Below are 18,136 nucleotides of genomic sequence, written 5' to 3'. Positions count from 1 at the left end.
GTGCACAGTACCAAATTATGAATGTTATCTTTTTGTATGTTATATTTGTAAAGTGTGTAAGGAAAAGTGGTGGATACATTCTAAGTGGGGTCGGTCCCCAAGAGGGATTTGTACAGAGTGTTACAACTTTGAAAGAAATTTAACTGAGATTGCATTACAGGAAGGTGTGCAAACGAGACAATTTGAGAAAGGATCTGATAGATGGTGGGAGATTTTTGCTTTTGGGATAAATCCAGAAAATTATTGTTATCATCCCAATACCCCTTTACCATATATTCTTGAAATAACCACAATACGTTGTCATAAGACACTTACACAGGTCAGGTGTGATATCCCAGGGGTAAAAAATAAAAATTAGGAGCAATTTTTAAAACGGCAGTCTCGAGAGAAAGGGTCTTTCCTTGAAAGTTATCCCTGTTGCCGAGAAGATGGAACACCCCGTGGTTCGAAGCAACCGAATCGACGGGCGAGGCAGAGGGGTAAAAGAAAAGGGAAGCAAGATCTCACATGGGATCCAGCCAAGATGCTGGCTGAACTGCCGCAATCCTTTTAAAGTCCTTAAGGGACTACCTCTGATCAGGTTGTTGTTGTGGTTTACCATGATAAAGGGAAATGAAGGTTTTTTGATTGACATGGATGAGAGACAAAATATGTGGATAACGTGGGCTAATCAAACTGGACAGGATAATTTTTGCCTTTCAATGGCTACCCCTTCAGATCCTTTTCGAACTTGTTTAGTGGGCGCACCTTTAGATGATTCACTCAATGCCACAATGTTTAAAAACTGGACAAAGAATTGGAAAACACCTAAAGAAGCAAACAAAACATTATGTGAAATTCCATCAGGTAGATTCAGGATCAGTATCTGTGACACAGGCTTAATTCAGGCAAATCCCATTGGAGCTCAAAATTGGTACATTGCTACAGGTTTAAATGTTACTGGGTCAGAACCACAAGAGTTAAGACTATTAGGTTCAGCCCCTAGCAATTACTGTTTAACTTTTGTTAATTGGGCTAGGAGTGATCATGCAAAAAAGCCTCATGGGCCAAATGGTACAAATGTTTCTCCACAAAATTTGCTATATTTGCAAAATAATGATGCATATTGTGGCAATTTGACTCGTAAAGTAAATTCTAGCAGTACACCTTTACAATTACCACGAAATTGACATTGTTTGCACCCATTATACAGCAACTATTAGGAGCCAATAGAACCAGGTTACAAAAAAAGAGAAGTGTGTTTCAGCTGGGACCAGAATGCAAAGATCAGGTTGAGCTTTGGGAACGTCCTACAGTGATTGTGTCATCTATTTTTACACCTGGAGTATCTAGTGCTCAAGCCTTAACACAGTTACGACGACTGGCATGTTAGACAAGAAAACAGTTTAACATTACATCAAAGGTTTTGTCTGATTTGCTTTTGGATATGAATAGTGTTAGGCATGCTGTATTGCAGAATAGAGCTGCTATTGATTTTTTGCTATTAGCACAGGGCCATGGCTGTGAAGACTTTGATGGGATGTGTTGCAGGAATCTTTCTGACCATTCAGTGTCTATTCATGCTCGTCTTCAACAACTACAGAGCAATATGAAAAAATTAACCATGGAAACAAATCCATTAGAAGAGTGGCTTCAATCCCTAGGTCTCACAAGATGGTTAAAAAATTTAGCACAAATGGCAATTGTTGTTATATTGATCATTGTGATTGTGTAACTTTTTATTCCTTGCATACTGCAATGCTTGCAAAACATGGTAAAGAAAGCTACTTCTACAGTTTTGTTAGTACAAAAAGAAAACAGGGGAATTGTGGAGGAATGGCTAGAGAGCAAAGGTCATATTCCCATGCAGCAGTTAGCTGGGAAAGAGTTAGACAATGGAGTACAGTTGGTGTGAGATGTTGCAAAGTCAGGAAGGCCTTAGTGATAACTGTTAACTGAGAACAGGATGCTGTGATCAGAAGAATGTGAATTCAGCATAGATGAGCGATCACAGGAATGTAGAATTAGGTGGAGTTGACCTTAAATGAAATATCCAATAATGAGCTTTCTTTTGCACTATGTATGAGCCTAATTACTGATGCTATATAAGTGGTTTTAGAGTTGCTAATAAACGAGACTTGCTGACCATGAGAGCATGAGGCTTGTCTTCCGCGGCTCCAGCAAATCCCGACAGTGGAGCAGCAGAAACACCTTGTGTCTTCTTTGGGGACACAAGGTCCAAGGAGCTGGGGTGGCAGGTGAAGTCCCATTTCATGACATCCTGGAGTGTCACAGGACAAAGCTCCAAGCACCCACAGCCCCACTGAGGAAGTCCTTGGAGTGCTGCACATCCCATGGGAAAAGCTGCATTCACTCAGTCCATTGGGATTTATCACTTCCATTTGCAACACTTTAGGTCCAAGTTTCAAACTGCAAAATTTTTACACTCAAGGCACAGTCATGAAGAACATGTATTTCAATTTCCTATTCCTTTAACTGCAGTGTAAAATATCTTAATATTGGAAAACATCCATCAAATTTGTAAAGGAAGGCAGCTAATGGATCCTTTCCACTAGCATGTGTACAAACTAAGTAACTAAAATCAAAGCTGAGTTCTCTTTTTCAAAAGATCAGTTACCTCTTTCTTACTCCAGAGTTATAGAAGATTTTTCACTACACATTTGGGGGTAATTTTTACCTTTCATATTTTTTCATGTTTTCTTTTTTGTTTTGTTTTTTCCTTTTGTTTATTTGGGTTTTTTTTTTACAGAAAACATGTCCTAGAAAAGGCATGTCCTTTGCTCCTGGTTCCCATGTGGAGCAGCTCCCTTCCCGCTGGCTGAGCTGCTCAGGCAGAGCCCGGCAGCTCCTGGCCCTGCAGGGCTGAGGCTTTTCACCGTTGCTGGGCACAGACTGATGGAGCAGCACTGCTGAACATGGGGACACACAGAGGGACCACAGCAGCTGCCTTTGCCCACCTGAAGCTCCAAGGACAAACTCTGAGCAGGCATGGCTGGAAGAGACTCGCAGGCTCCCTGTTGGCTCTGCTGCCCCACTTGTGCCCGGCCCAGCTCTGCGTGAGGCAGAGGGAGAACAAGGGGCAGCTCCCTCCCAGCCCCAGCCCAGGGACCCCTCCAGCCCCGGGCCTTGGGGCACTGTCAGCACCCGCTGCTCCAGCCACCGCTTCTGCTGGCACTGACAGCAACAACCAAACTGGGGCTGGTCCCGAGGGAGCAGCAGCAGTGCCTGGATCTGATCCCTCAGTCTGGGGCAGCCCCCTGGGGGAACAGAGGGCACAGCAAGAGGGACAAAACCAGTCAGGGGCAGAGACTGGGAAGAGCCAGACCTGGGAGCAGGAACAGCTGCTTCATTGCACTCTTGGAGAAAGCTCTTGGCTGGGTCAAAGCACTGAAGTGTGTGAAAGGCAGAGAGGAGGCCGCACCAAACAATGCTCTTGTTTTCACACCCTCCTGTAGTAAATGGAAATGATTCGTCCTAACTAAATTGTAACTATTTGGAAAGTTATTCTTAGGAGCAGTCAAGGGAATTGGTGTTACAAAGCAGATGTACCCCTCTACAGATGTTACATGTTAAAATTAAGGTACAGGATGTAGTTTTGAGATAAGAAATGCCCTAAGACAAAATCGACCTTGAGATGGATAAAGTTGGAACAACTTTAGGCATAAGGCCTGAAAATTATAAAACATAAGACTAATTAGTGGAGCACAATGCTTGCTTAAATAACACTATGCTTAATATGCACACACAGCCTGTAAGGTTATCCAGAGGACAATGAGGATGAGTGTAAGCCTTCATCCAAAAGACCACCAAAAGAAGACTGAAGACCCCCTAGCAACAAGTGAAGCATGCACCATGAAGAACAGTGATGTAAAATTAAAGAATTATAAATTGGAGGAGACTTACTGGAAACATGAATGAATATGTATAAGCATACAGTATATAAGTTTTGTTTGAATTGCTTTGTTTTGTATGTGAGGTGGGGTGAGAAGCCTTCCTCATACACTGGTCAGTTTTGCTTATGCTTTAATCACACTTAATTACTGACAAAGTATATATTATATATATATTTTATATATATATATATATATATATATACACACCTGAATATATTTACTAAATTGTACTCTTTTACTAAATTGTATTTCTTTTATACCAAAATTGTATTTAATGCACTAAATTGTATCAATTTTGTCTTTACTATTAAATTTCAATTAACTCAATAGACCTAATTGTCAAAATTCTAATCTCATTTGTAACACTAACAAAAATGAGCTAACAACAGAGCTTGTTTCGATCTACATCAAACTTTGATCAATGTCCCTCCTCCTGACGGGGACTCCTCTGCAGCTGCTCTGGGAGATCTCCTGGGCCCAGCCCAGTAAGAGGAGATTTCACTGGAGCTGAGGTGCTCAAGGGGGCCCATTTCAATGCTCTGCTGAAGCCCAAGGACATTGTGTTTCCCCAAGGAGCAATGTTCCTTTCTGGCACTCACTGCCCCATGAGGGACATGATTCAGTTGCTGCCCCTGGGTGAGTGACAGCCACAGCGAGAGGGAGGAGCCCACCCATGGCTGCTGCTGGGTCCAGGCATTCGGTGAGATAAAACTGTTATAAATGAAATTAGGATTTTGACAACTCGGTCTCTTGAGTTAATAAGACTTTAATTAAAAATTAATACAATTTAGTAAATTTAATAATAATTGGTATAAAAGAATACAATTTAGTAAAAGAATACAATTTAATAAAAAAATGCAATTTATATATGTAATTTGCAAGTAATTACGTATGATTAAAGCATAAGCAAAACTGACTGGGGTATGGGGAGGGCTTCTCACCCCACCTGACGTACAAAACCGACCGGGGTACAAAGGGGATTCCTCACCCTGCCTCACATAGAAAACAAAGCACTTTAAGCTAAACTTATATACTGTATGCTTCTACATATTCATTAATGTTTCCTGTAAGTTTCCTCCTATTTCCAATTTTTCTTACTTTACATCACTTTTCTTCACAGTGCATGCCTCACTTGTTGCAAAGGGGTCTTCAGTCTCCTTTTGGTGGTCTTTTGGCAAAGGCTTCTTTTCTTCCTTGTTGTCCTTTGGATAACCTTACAGGTTTGCGTGTGTGTACTAAGCGTTGTGTTATGTAAGTCTACTAATTAGTCTGATATTTACTGATTTTCAGGCCTTACGCCTAAAGTCATTCTAATTTTGTCCATCTCAAGGCCGTTTTCATCTTCGGACATCACTTACCTTCCAGACTACATCCTGTACCTTAATTTTAACATGTAACATCTGCAAAGATGTGTTGTAGCACTGATCCTTTTGATTGCTTCTAAAAATAACTTTCCAAATAGTTACAATTTAGTTAGCACAAATCAATTCCATATATTACAAAGCTGAGCCAAAGTTTCAGCATCTCTCCCAAAATCACAGAATCACAGAATGCCTTGGCTTGGAAGAGACCTTAAAGTTCATCTTGTTCCACCCCCTGCCATGGGCAGGGACACCTTCCACTATCCCAGGCTGCTCCAAGCCCCGTCCAACCTGGCCTTGGACACTTCCAGGGATCCAGGGACAGCCACAGCTTCTCTGGGCAAGCTCTGATCTCTGCCCAGGTGAGCAGGGACAGGAGCCGAGGAAACGGCTGGAGCTGGGCCAGGGCAGGGCTGGGCTGGAGATCAGCAAAAGCTTCTTCCCCCACAGGGGGCTGGGGCACTGCCCAGGCTCCCCAGGGAATGGGCAAGACCCCGAGGCTGCCTCAGCTCCAGGAGCCTTTGGCCAGCGCTGCCAGGGATGCACAGGCTGCGATTGTTGGGGTGTCTGTGCAGGGCTGGGGGCTGGACTCGATGATCCCAATGGGTCCCAAATCCCAGCTCAGCCCCTTGTGCAACTCTCACCCTTTGGCTCAGCCTTTGTGTCCCCTGGAGGCGCTGGCACAGCTGATGGGGTGGGGCAGGAGCAGGGCAGCCCCAGCGTTCCCCTGGCAGTGACACCACAGCCGGGACAGCAGCCCCAGCGTTCCCCTGGCAGTGACACCACAGCCGGGACAGCCCCAGCGTTCCCCTGGCAGTGACACCACAGCCGGGACAGCAGCCCCAGTGTTCCCCTGGCAGTGACACCACAGCCGGGACAGCAGCCCCAGCGTCCCCTCCCTGGAGACGCTCCAAGGGAAGCGTCCAGAGCCACATCCAGTCAGCGGAACTGAGCGGCCACTGAGCACCCCTGGCCTGGGCTGCTGTGGATTCCTCTGCAGACAGCTCGGGGAAGGTCCCCTTGGCCACCCCCACAGTGCCACAGACAAGTGTAACACACAGTTACAGAGATCTGCCCACAGCTCACAGGGGCAGTTAATTTAAAAAAAAAAAAAAATCACCGCAAAAAAGAGAACTCCTACCTGGCAGAGTTGTCCCACCCTTCAGTTGAGACACCTGCATGCACACAAGACCTGGGGCTGCAAAAAATGAGGCTTCATAGGCACATTTGCAGGAAAAACAGGTTTAGGACAGGCCATCAGCAGAACTGTTCTCAGCTGGGTGAACAAGGCCCCTTTGGCAGCTGCAGGGCCATTGAAAATGCAGACCCTCAGGCCATGGGGGAGAAAAGGGCTCTGAATTCCCCTCCCCTGACACACAAACCCTGCTCCCAGGCTGCTCCCCACACAGGATTCTACTGGAGGACTGCGGAAAGCTGAGAGTTGGCTCTGGCTTCTTCATGTTCCATGTCCTAAAGCTGCCTGGGAGAAGAAATTTAGGGTCAACTCCACTGGCACAATCCCTCCTGGCCCAGGGCACAGCACCAGGAAGGTCTTTGCTCCTCCCTCGGCCCTCCCTGAGGAGGCTGGCAGGGCTTGCAGGTTTATGGCATTTGTCCTTGCTGCCCCTCACATCCCACTGCCCCACAAAGAGCCCCGAGCCACCCGTGAGGGACAGGCCCTGCTGTGCCAGGCCTGGGCTCAGGGCTTGGCCTTTCTGCTTCCTCCAACCCAGCCAGGGCTGGCTCAGCATTGCAGTTCCCTGTGCTGTGCCCCAAGCTCGCTCAGGCCCTGCTGGAAAGGGACCTGAGGTACCTCGATCCCCTCAGGCAGTGCATGGGAGAAAACAACAAACTTCTCAGGAGGATGGGGAACAAACTTTCAGCTGCAAACTTTAGAGAGTGAGGTAGTCGGGAAATCATCAATCTGCATGCAATTTGAGGAAATCACTTCACTAAGCACTGACTGAGCCAACTCATCCAACCCATCCAACTTCAAGCTATCCAGATTTTGAAAACTGGAAGTCAGGAGAAGAGAGAGAGGGACAGAGACCCACAATCAGCCTTGGATCCAGCGCCATCTCAGCTGCTGTGAGCTCCAGGGCCGTGGCACATGTCAGTGTCACACCCGTGTCACAGCCTCACCTGCTCTGCTCCCTCTCCCAGCTGGGGTTTTTGGGGTGCCAGGGCCTTGGCAGCCACTTTGGGGCTGGAGCAGAGGCTGCAGTGGCTGGGCTGGGGCAGTGACCGCCCCACCTAGGCAGAACTTGCCCTGCCCCCAAACACACCCTGGAGATGTCTGGGGCTGTTCATCATTTCTCTGCTCTCCAGCGCTGAGGCAACGCACTCTGGCTACAGCTCTGAGAACGTGCCCATGGCAACCACCCCTGGCAATGGGGCTCCATGGAGCTGCTCTCAGGAATCCCCCAAGAGTTGGGGAGTGCCCCAAAACCTCCTCAGAAATGTGAGATACCCCAAAATCTCTTCAGGAATGTGGAATAGCCAAAAACTCACTCAGTAATGGACATGCCCTCCCTTCATCATCCCCAAACTTTAGCTGTCTCATTGCAGACCCCACCACACATCCCCAGTCCCAACCCCAACTTATCCGATCCCTGCTGGACATCAAGACCCCATTCCCAAGCCCTATTTCCCCCATTTCACACCTCCCAAACTCCATCCCACCCATCCTGCCCCACCCAATGCCTATCTCACCCCTCCTGATTTGCATCCCACTTCGCCCAGTCCCCTTCCAACCCCATTCCACCTGATGCCTTGAGAAGGCTGACCTAAAACAGAGGCTGGACAGAGTTAAGAATAAAGTTTATTAAAAGGCCTTAAAGGATACACCTTGGGCAGTACAAGAGCCTGGACAGGGCTACACCCAATTTGGACCAAAAATGGTCACAAAAATGGACAACTGATCATGAGGTCTCACATTTTTAGAAGTTTAGGTCCATCTGCACATTTGGGTTCATTGTCCAGTTACAGCTTCAGATGATGAAGTCCCATCCTTCTTGTTTTCTCTCTTCAATCCACCCTTGTTTATGCTTTTGGGCCTGGAACTTTTAACGACTGTCCTTGGTATCAAGCTAGAAAAGGAATTGTTTTGTCTACCTAATCTGTGAAGAGAGCTCACTAACACTTAATAGAAAGTTCAAAACTACAAACCTAGGCAGTGCAGAATATGAAAAATATGAAAGCTAAAACTTAAGGCATCACACACTGAGGGGCTGTGGAATGCAGTAATTTTGGGGTGGGACTGAGTAGATTTCAATGGCACTGAGTGGTTTTAAGGTGATAGATCGAACTCTCTCGTCTCCTTGAGTGCCGAGAAATGGAGACAACTACACCAAATGCCTCCAAAACCCTCCCATGTACCTCGTCACTCTGAACACTCAGCTTTGGAGCTTGTTGACATAGTTTCTAAAGAACTTTCCCAGGATACTAACTATAAACATAGATACTTATGCATTCCTTCTGTTAGACGTCTCTTGATGGACATGTCTTATGGCCAGTGTGGTTAGAAAGGTGCTACCCTGACTACCCAATCCCTGGCCATGGTCAGAAAGCTATAAATTGTGAGAGAAGAAATAAAGTTCGCTTCTTCTTCATCATCTCTTGAGCTGCGTCCATGTGACTTCTTTCGTGTCCGACAGCGACACTCCCTGAATCCCAGACTCCCTTGAAGCACCGGTAAATGTGAGGTTTTAGATGCCTTTGATGAATTTGTAGACTTTTATTCCAATTTTATCTGTTTTAAAGGGATAAAGATGAATCAAAAGATAGAACCAAAATAAAATGACCACCAGCCCAGTGTCTTCCCAATGCAGATCACTGGGAACGTGGGTCATCAGGGCTCTGCCCAGTGTGGGTCCTCTGATGGGGGATGGAGCTGGAGCAGCACATGAAACTCTTCCTGCACTTGGGGCACTCACAGGGCTTCCCTTACCGGTGCCTCCGTTGGTGTCAGGTCAAGGTAGACCTGTCTGAGAAGCTCTTCCCACACTGGGGACACTCACAGGGCCTCTCCCCAGTGTGGATGCGCTGGTGCCTGATGAGGTTGGAGTTTTGCTTGAAGCCCTTCCTGCAGTCAGGGCAGCGGAAGGGCCTCTCATCCGTGTGAATCCGCTGGTGCCTGAGGAGATCTGAGCTGGTCTGAAACCTCTTTCCACACTCGGGACACTCGTAGGGCCTCTCCCCAGTGTGGATGCGCAGGTGGGTGATAAGGTTGGAGTTGTGCTTGAAGCCCTCCCCACAGTCGGGGCAGCGGAAGGGCCTCTCATCCGTGTGAATCAGCTGGTACCTGAGGAGATGGGAGCTCCTCTGAAACCTCTTCCCACACTCAGGACACTCGTAGGGCCTCTCCCCAGTGTGGATGCGCTGGTGGGTGACGAGGTCAGAGTTGAAGCTGAAGCCCTTCCCACATTCCCCACACTCGTAGGCCCATTCCCCGGTGTGGATCATCTGGTGGCAGATCAGTTTGTTGCTCCACCTGAAGCTCTTCCCACACTCCAAGCACTTGTAGGGCTTCTCCTCATCCTGAAGCTGCTCATGGACCACCAGCTCAGAGCCCCGGCTGGATCTCCGGCTGCCTTCCCAGCACAGGGTGGGTCTTTCCTCCTCTGAGCACCCTGGGATGGGTTTGGAGCACCTCCTCCTGCGGGATCTCTGGGGATTTTCCTCCTCACTGGATTCCTGTGTGGTGGGGCTGCTCAAATCAGCCTCTTACAAGAGGTTCTGCTGTGGGGATTTGTCCTCCCTGGTCTCCATCCTCAGCTCCTTGTCTGGGGGAGGAAGGACAAGGAGAGGATGGGATTTGCCTCCGTGCCAGAGGGAAGGGGAAGGAGATCACCCCAGTGCGTCCCCGGCAGGACAGCATCAGCAGCGGGGTTGTCCTGCAGCCGGGGGCCATGCTGGGCTGGGAGATGGAGCAGGAGAGAGGGGGAAAGGGGCACTGACTTCCTCCTCACCTGCCTGGGTGACCTGGGACATCTTCCTCTTCCTCACAGCCTCCTTCTCCATCTGGCCAAGGTTTGGGAATGGGAAACCCTGGTTTGGGGAAATACAAGGGATGAGGATGTTGAGTTTGCAGGTCCCTTGACCCAAGTCCATCTCTATGTCACCGGACATCTGGGGTCCATAAAAACCTCCCAGACACCAAGATTCAGCCCTGAAAATGCCTCCCAGGAGTTCCTCATCTCTGGTCTCTCCCCTCTGGTCTTCAGGGGTTCACCCTGTCCCAGTTGCAGGGGGTCACACTTACACTGGTGGTCCCCAGTCTACTTGGTCCCTGCCCTCCCCAGGCTGCTGGGAGTGCCAGGAATCTGAAAAGTTCCCCATTTCCATCTCCCCACTTAGGGATGCTGGGACCCCCCAAGGGGCATTTTCTGCTCAGCTTTGGAGTTCATTCTCCAAACATCCCCCTTCCAGAAACCCCAGCCCATGAAACCTGCAGGATACCAGGACTAGTTCCCCCTCCCTGTGGGGAGATGTCACCTGTGGGATTGGGGGGGATGATCCACAGGTGGGGGGCTGTGAATTCAGGGAGTGCTCGACCTCGTGCTTCCTTCTCCTTTACCTGATCCTCCTTTGTCCCTCCTTTTCCAATTGCTCTGCCTCTTCCTCCCTCCTCCACATCCTCCCTAAGCCCACCTCCTTCTCCTACTTCCATCCCTTCTCACTCTCCTTCTTCACCCCTCCTCTTCCATCCCTCCTCCTCCTCCCCCAGGAGCAGTGACACCCTCAGTGCCCCGTTCCCAAACCCCTCACAGCCCACGGCAGGAGCGGGGATGGAGCCGGGACAGGTGGGGATGGGCAGCGCGGGGCTCTCAGCTGCTCCCACCCACTGGGGACGGGGGGAACCCGGCCCAGGGAAAAGGAGAGTGAAACTGGGAAAATTGGGGGCTGCAGATCCAACCTGGGGATGGCTGGGGACCCTGGCTGGAGACTGCCAGCCCTTGGGGCTGCTCTGGGGAGATCCAGGAGGGGGGAACACAGAGAGGGCTGGGGGATCCCAGGAGTGGCAGCACTGGCTGGGACTGGTTTGTACTGGGATCATCCTGCAGTGGCTGAGATTGCACTGGCTGCGTACTGACATCATTCTGGAATCATACTGGGATCATACTGGCAGTGAGTAGGAGCCTGCAGGGGACAATCGAGACCAGGTTGTGAGGAACTGGGAATATGCCCTGCGCTCCCCAGAAACCCGGGATCGCCCCCCATAGGTCCCATGTGTCCCCCAGACCCTCCAGGATCCCCGAGTGCCCCCTCACCGCCCGTTCGGGACCCCCCAAAGAGTCCCTGGATCCCTGAATGCTCCCGACCCCACATATGCCCCTTCCAGCCACTCCTGGGAATTCATCTCCCATCATCCCAGAGCACAGCTCCGCGCCCAAACCTCCTGCCGTGCCCCGCGCCCAAAAGAGCCCGGTTACAGCTCCCCAGGTTCCCCCCAAGTGCTCCCGAGCCGTATACATTCGCCCCGAGCACCTGCAGCCACGGCTCGGACGCAAAAGTGTTCTCCAAGCGCTCCCCCACACCGCCAAACACGCCTTCCGAGTCACTTCCGGGACTACAGCTCCCATCATGCTCCGCGGCGCCCATAGAGCGCTATTCCAGCCGGGACTCCACCTCCCGTCATGCTCCGCGCCTCACCGGAACTCATTGGAGCTGCGCCTACAACTCCCGTGATGCTCCGCGGCCCCATTAAACCGTATTATACCGGCGCCTACAACTCCCATCATCCCCCGCGGCCCAGATTCCCCGTTACAGCCACCAAGTGCCCGCCCGGACCCCGAAGGGCCCCCAGATTCCCCTCCCTGACCTCCAAGTGCCCCCCTGGACCCCAAAGTGCTCCCCCTGATCCCGAACTGTTCCACAGAATCCCCAAGTGCCCCTCCAACTGCCCACCCGGCTCCCCCAAGTGTCCTCCAGACCCGCAAGTTCTCTCTAAATTCCCTCCCCAGACCCAAAACTGCTCCACGTGTTTCCCAGAAAAGTCTCCGTGGACCCCAAAGTGGCCCCTTTTACTCTGTCTGAGAATAATTTAAAAATGATGATCAAAGAACTAAAAATAGGAGTAATTATCATAAAGAGGGAGAAATAGTAGTCAATTAATTAATGAAGGGAATTGTACTTTGAACCAAGGACCAATAATGTTTTTAAATGCGAAAAATCTATCAATTCTTTTATATAAATATAAAAATTAGGTTATAAAAATACAGAATAAAATTATTATAAAAATTAAAATTTTTTTTTATTGATTTATTAGATTTTAATAATAAAGAAAAGTTGATAAATGTTTTCAATGTTTTGGGATGTCAGTCCCAGGTGGGCGATGTCAGACATGCTGAGGCTTGGGGTGAGGAGCAGGTTGTCCAAACAGGGGCAGCCCACAAGGGGCTCATTGTTCTCTGTGACCAGACCTCCTAAGGAGACATTCAGCATCAAGATCACTTGGGGAATGCTTCTGTCACCTCTTCTCTCAAGTAGAAAATTAAAAAAAATATCACCTTGATTGTAAAAAAAAAAGAAAAGTGGTGGATTTTCAAATCTTCCTCCTTAACAGAACTCCAAACTGACTCCAAGCAGCAGCAGAAGCCTTGGACTTGAAGAGTCCAATGGAAGGAAGAGAAAGAGCCTCCGAGGCTTTCTGTGTTTTAATGAACACCAGGGTGCATTTGGGGCTGAGTCCAGGACCCTCAGGCACTGAGAGAAGGTTGAAGAAGCTGCTCAAGGAGTCAGAAGCAAAACTCCAAGTCCCTTGGAGCATCCCTGGGCCCCACTGACTGCCGGCTCCTGGCACACTCAGCCATGTCATGGTCCAGACTCACGCTGGGACACCTCCTGCACCAAAATTCTACCCTGGCAGGGATTTCTCTTTCTCCTCCCCTCCAGGCTGAAGCTGCCAAGCTGCACTTTGGGGAGGTTTCCTTCTCTTCCCACTGCCAAGGAAAGCTGTGTCTCCTGCTGTTCACAAACAGAGAAGGGCTGCTGGGGGATGTGGGGGTTGGAGGCTGCCTGGGGTACAGTGGCCATGAAATCATTGAGTCTTGAAATATTCTGTGAAAGAAGGAGGGGCATCAACAAAACTACACTGGACTTACAAAGAGCAGACATCAGCTGATTAAGGATGCAGATTTGGGGAGTACCAAATCAGCTATTGAGTTTTTTAAGGGAAACAGCCTTTTAAAACAAAGGATTCCAGGAAGAATAGACACACTTCAAGAAAAAAGTCTTGAAGGAGCAGGAACAGCCTGTCCCTCTGTGACAAAAAATGAGCTGGTGAGGAAAATGATCGACCTGGCTGGGCGGGAGCTTTTGGAGGAACTCAGGGAAAAGATGAGGGTGCATCACCTTTGGACAGAGGGACAGGCAACTCAGGAAATGTTTAAGGATGTCATTAAGTCATGCAGAATGAAAAGTAGAGAGGTGAAAGTTCAATTAGAGCTTAACATGGCTACTTCTGTGAAGGATAATAAATATGTGTTTATAAATACATTAATGGCAAAAGGAAGGCTATGGACAACCTCCATTCCTTATTGGGGAGGGATATGGTTACCAAAGATGAGGAAAAGGCTGAGGTATGTAACCTCTTCTTTGCCTCACTTTTCAACATCAAGACAGGTTTTCCTCAGGACAAGTGTTCTCCTGAGCTGGTAGATGGGGACAGGGAGCAGAAGAGCCCCCTGTAATCCAGGAGGAAGCAGTCAGAGACCTGCTGAGCCACTCAGATACTCACAGGTGGATGGGATCGGATGGGATCCATGCTAGGGGGATGAGGGAGCTGGTGGATGAGCTCCCCAAGCTGCTCTCCATCATTTCTCCTCATCAGTCCTGGCTCACTGGGGAGGTCCCAGAACACTGGAGGTGCCAGTGTGAGCCCATCCCCAAGAAGGGCTGGCAGGAGGTTCTGGGGAACTGCAGGCCTGTCAGCCTGAGCTCGGTGCCTGGGGAGGTTTTGGAACAGATCCCCTTGAGTGCCATCTCACGGCACCTCCAGGATGGCCCAGGGGTCAGACCCAGCCAGCGTGGCTTTAGGAGGGGCAGGTCCTGCCTGACCAACCTGATCTCCTTTTATAACCAGCTGACCCCCCTGGTGGGTGCGGGAAAGGCTCTGGATGTGTCGAGCTGGCCTTCAGCAAGGCCTTGGACACGGAGAGCCACAGCATTCCCTGGAAAAGCTGCAGCCCACGGCTTGGACAGGAGCACTCTTTGCTGGCTGCAGAAGTGGCTGGAGGCCGGGCCCCCAGAGAGTGGTGGGGATGGTGCTGCATCCAGCTGGTGTCCAGTCCCTGGTGGTGTCCCCAGGGATCTGTGCTGGGCCCAGTCCTGGTTAATATCTTCACTGAGGGTCTGGCTGAGGGGGTCGAGTCCAGCACTCACAAATTGCAGACGACACCAAGCTGGCTGCGAGTGGGGATCTGCTGGAGGGCAGGACAAGGAGACACAGCCTTAAGCTGCACCAGGGCAGGTTTAGGCTGGACAATAGGAAGGAGTTCTTCCCAGAAAGGCTGATTGGGAATTGGAATGGGCTGGCCAGGGAGGAGGTGGCAGAGTCACTGTCCCTCTCCAGTGGTCTGGGGGAGTGACATCAATCTCTGTGCTTAATAACTGATTTTGCTTTAAAACAATTGCTTCAAAATTGCTTCCTGTTACACCCTGAGTGTCTGTGCTGGTTTTGTATTAGTTGATATTAGTTGAGGAGGGAAGAAGCCACCCATGCAAATGATTTTTCTAGGAGGGGGCTGCTAAGAGCTTCCTTTGTGCTTAGGAAAACCAGTGGCTGGCTGGCTCTGAGAATTGACACCCTTTTAAACCATTTAGAAGGTGGATCCTCCTGTGTGAAATCCCCATTTTAAAGACAGGCAAGCCCAGGAAAGCTCTCTGTTGTTTCCAGCTGTGAAGAGTTAACCGGGTGCTGGTCAGGCCGGCCCTGCTCCAGCCTGGCCTGCACCGAGCCGGGCTCCGCCAGGCCCCGGGAGCAGCTCTGGGCTGGGCCAGGCCCCTTCAGCACGGCCCGCGCAGCCCCAGCGGCTGCCGGGCACAGGGAGGGGAAGCCATCGGCCCGCAGCTGGAATTGAAGGGAGCAGGGGCCTGGGACCAGCCATGAGGGCAGAACAGCCACGACTGTTCTGGCCGGGGCCCCTGAGATCTTGGCACAGCCCCAGCATGGCCTGAAATCCATCACTGTGACTGCTTCGGCCACTGCCCGGCAGAAACCATCATGAGCATCTGCAGGTCTGGGTGAGATATTAACTCCTTCTGTGCACAGATGAGACCTGCAGACCTCGATCCTCCCCTTGGGTGAGAGGAAAGGACAGAGCGGGAGACTAATGCCACAAGTATGGTAGGCTACACCTGTCTTCAAATGCATTGAATTAGAGAAAAACTCTCTCCAGGGCAAATTATGCAACACTTTGCCTCACAATCCATCAGTCTTAATTACAATGAGAGGTAAATCCTAATTACAATCCAATTAGAGCAAATCAACATGGTGTGAATGGCAAGAAGAATTTGCTTGTCAACAGATGAATATGTCCCACTCAAGAATGAACAAAATCTGTCTTTACTTGGAAGAAAGTAGACATGGAGCAATGCAGTATTTGGATTTTATCCAGTGGTAAATGGGGAAAGAAGCTGTAACAACTCACCTGTTTTACAGAACACAAGTACTGATACAGCCAATAGTGCACCCCGACATTGAAAGGATCTTCAGGACATTCCTTTATTTCTTTACAAGGAATGGGCAGCAAAATGCTGGCATTTATCTGAACGGGAAGCCATGTTCCTCTCCTGTTTCTCCTTGAGCACACTGTTCTCTGCAGACTTCACTGTGCAGCCCATCAATCCTCTCTTGGCCAACAGCTAAATGGCACAACTACCAAAACACAGGTGCCAGCATCATCACCCCAGCATTATTCCAGCACTGCTTTGCTGGTGCACAGCAGCACAGAATGGCTTGGCTTGGAAGGGACATTTAAAGGCCATCTAGTCCAATGCCCTGCAGAGAGCAGGGACACCTTTAGATCAGGTTGCTCAGAGCATGAGCTTGAATGTCAGCAGGGATGGATGCCCACCTCTCTGGGCAACCAGTGCCAGGGTTTCAAAACCCACAGCGTAAAAAATGTGACTTTCTTTCTTATATCTAGTCTGAGTCTATCGTCTTTTAGATTGAAAACATTCCCCCTCAGTCTTGTCACAACAGGCCCTACTAAAAATTCTGTCCTGTCTTTTTCACAAGCCCCCTTAAAGTACTGAAAGGGAGCAATCAGGTCTCCGTGGAGCCCTCTCCCTTCCAGGCTGAACACCCCCAGCTATCCCAGCCTGTCTCCAAAGCAGAGGGGCTCCAGCCCTCAGAGCATTTTGTCCCTCCTCTGGACCAGCTCCAACAGGACCATGTCCTTCCTGTGTTGGGCACCCAGAGGTGGATGCAGTACTCCAGGTGGGCTCGCACCAGAGCAGAGGGGTGGTGGAATCACCTCCTTCAAGCTGCTGGGCAGCCTCCTTTGGAGGCACATGGCTGGCTCATGTCCAGCGTCTCACCTTGCAGCAGCCACAAGTCCTTCTGAGCAGGGCTGCTCTCCATCCCTTCATCCCCCAGCCTGTGAGATCAGCTGGGCTGGGACGCTGTCATAGTCCTTGGACAGAGCTGCTGGGCAGGATGAGCTCCCTAGTGAAGAAGGCAGATCCCACTCCCCACACAATTCCACCCTGGTCACAGCAGCCTGTGGGGTGACAGCAGGCTGAGGTGACAGCAGGCTCTGAGGTCACAGAGGTGCCAGAGCCCCGTGGTTGCCCAGCACCACAAGGAGCGAGCAGTCAGTCCTTGACCACGACTGTTGTGGCAGCAGCGGCGGCGGCAGCAGCGGTGCTGACATTGGGACAGCGGTGTCAGGACAGTGGTGGCAGCAAGAGCTGCAGGACTGGCAGAGGGCAAGGCACCATGGCCTTTGCTCTGCGCCTCCTCCTCCTGCTCCTCCTGGCAGTGGCCCTGCCTGACAGGGCTGCCCAGGCTGCTCCGTGGCGAGCACGGCGAGCAGGTGAGCCGGCGGTCTCGGTCCCCATTCCCGGGACAGTGCTCCCTTCTCCCTGGGAAGCGCTGGGGATGGTTTTCCCCAGGGCTTTAGGGAGGGTTTCCTCTGTGGGAGGGAGAGAGGCCCCAGGGGCCCTGGGCTGGTCCTGCTGCCCCTCCAGAGATGTTGCACAGGGCCTGCAAAGAGGGTGGAGAGTGACCTGAGCCAGCCCAGAGCTCCCCAGTCCCCTCTGCAGCTTTGGCCATGTCCATTGACATCTGGCTCCCATGGCCTTACCCAAACACCTTGCAGTTCCCAGTTCCCTAAAACAGAAGGGGATCCCAGCTCACCATGGAATGGTTCTGATCTGTGCTCCCTTCTAGATTGGGATCGTAACTTGCATTATCTGGATGCCCTCTTGGATAAAGGCTTGAAACGCTTGGAGAATGCTGGAGGCAAGTTCTCAATGTGCCTTTCCTGAGAGAATAATCGGTGTCAGTGTGGCAAGAGTTCCCTCGTGTGCCATTATCTCTTAACATAATCTCAGGCTTGACGGATTCTGGAAACCTTGCCCTGCTCTCTTCTGGAACCCTGAGTGATTGCATAACATTGCTGTCTGTGGGAGGAAGGAGCATTTAGCTGTCAATCTTCCTCCACTGTGCAATTCCAGTGTCTCCTTCCCTGTGCTCTGTGCAGCCACAGAGAAGAGCAGAGAGGGAAGGGGCCGGGCCCAAGGCTGTGCCCCGGGGCTGTGCCTTGCACAGTTCTTTTCCCAGCCCCAGGGAGCCTGAGCTGCTGCTGCCAAGCCCTGACCCTGCCTGGGGCTCAGTTCAGAGGTGATGGCAGTTCCAGGGTGTCCCTTCTCCCC

At 50.5% G+C, this 18,136-nt stretch overlaps 1 protein-coding gene across 1 annotated transcript in view; it reads left to right on the top strand.

The window, feature by feature from the left end:
- Window positions 1-18,136, top strand: part of LOC102104375 (uncharacterized) — a 268,555-nt gene that overhangs the window by 124,819 nt on the left and 125,600 nt on the right.

The sequence above is a fragment of the Pseudopodoces humilis genome, chromosome 18, assembly GCF_049639895.1.
Source record: "Pseudopodoces humilis isolate 2021_Gansu_Grassland_sample_001 chromosome 18, ASM4963989v1, whole genome shotgun sequence".
Taxonomy (NCBI): Eukaryota; Metazoa; Chordata; class Aves; order Passeriformes; family Paridae; genus Pseudopodoces; species Pseudopodoces humilis.
This window is presented reverse-complemented; position numbering and strand designations above follow the sequence as displayed.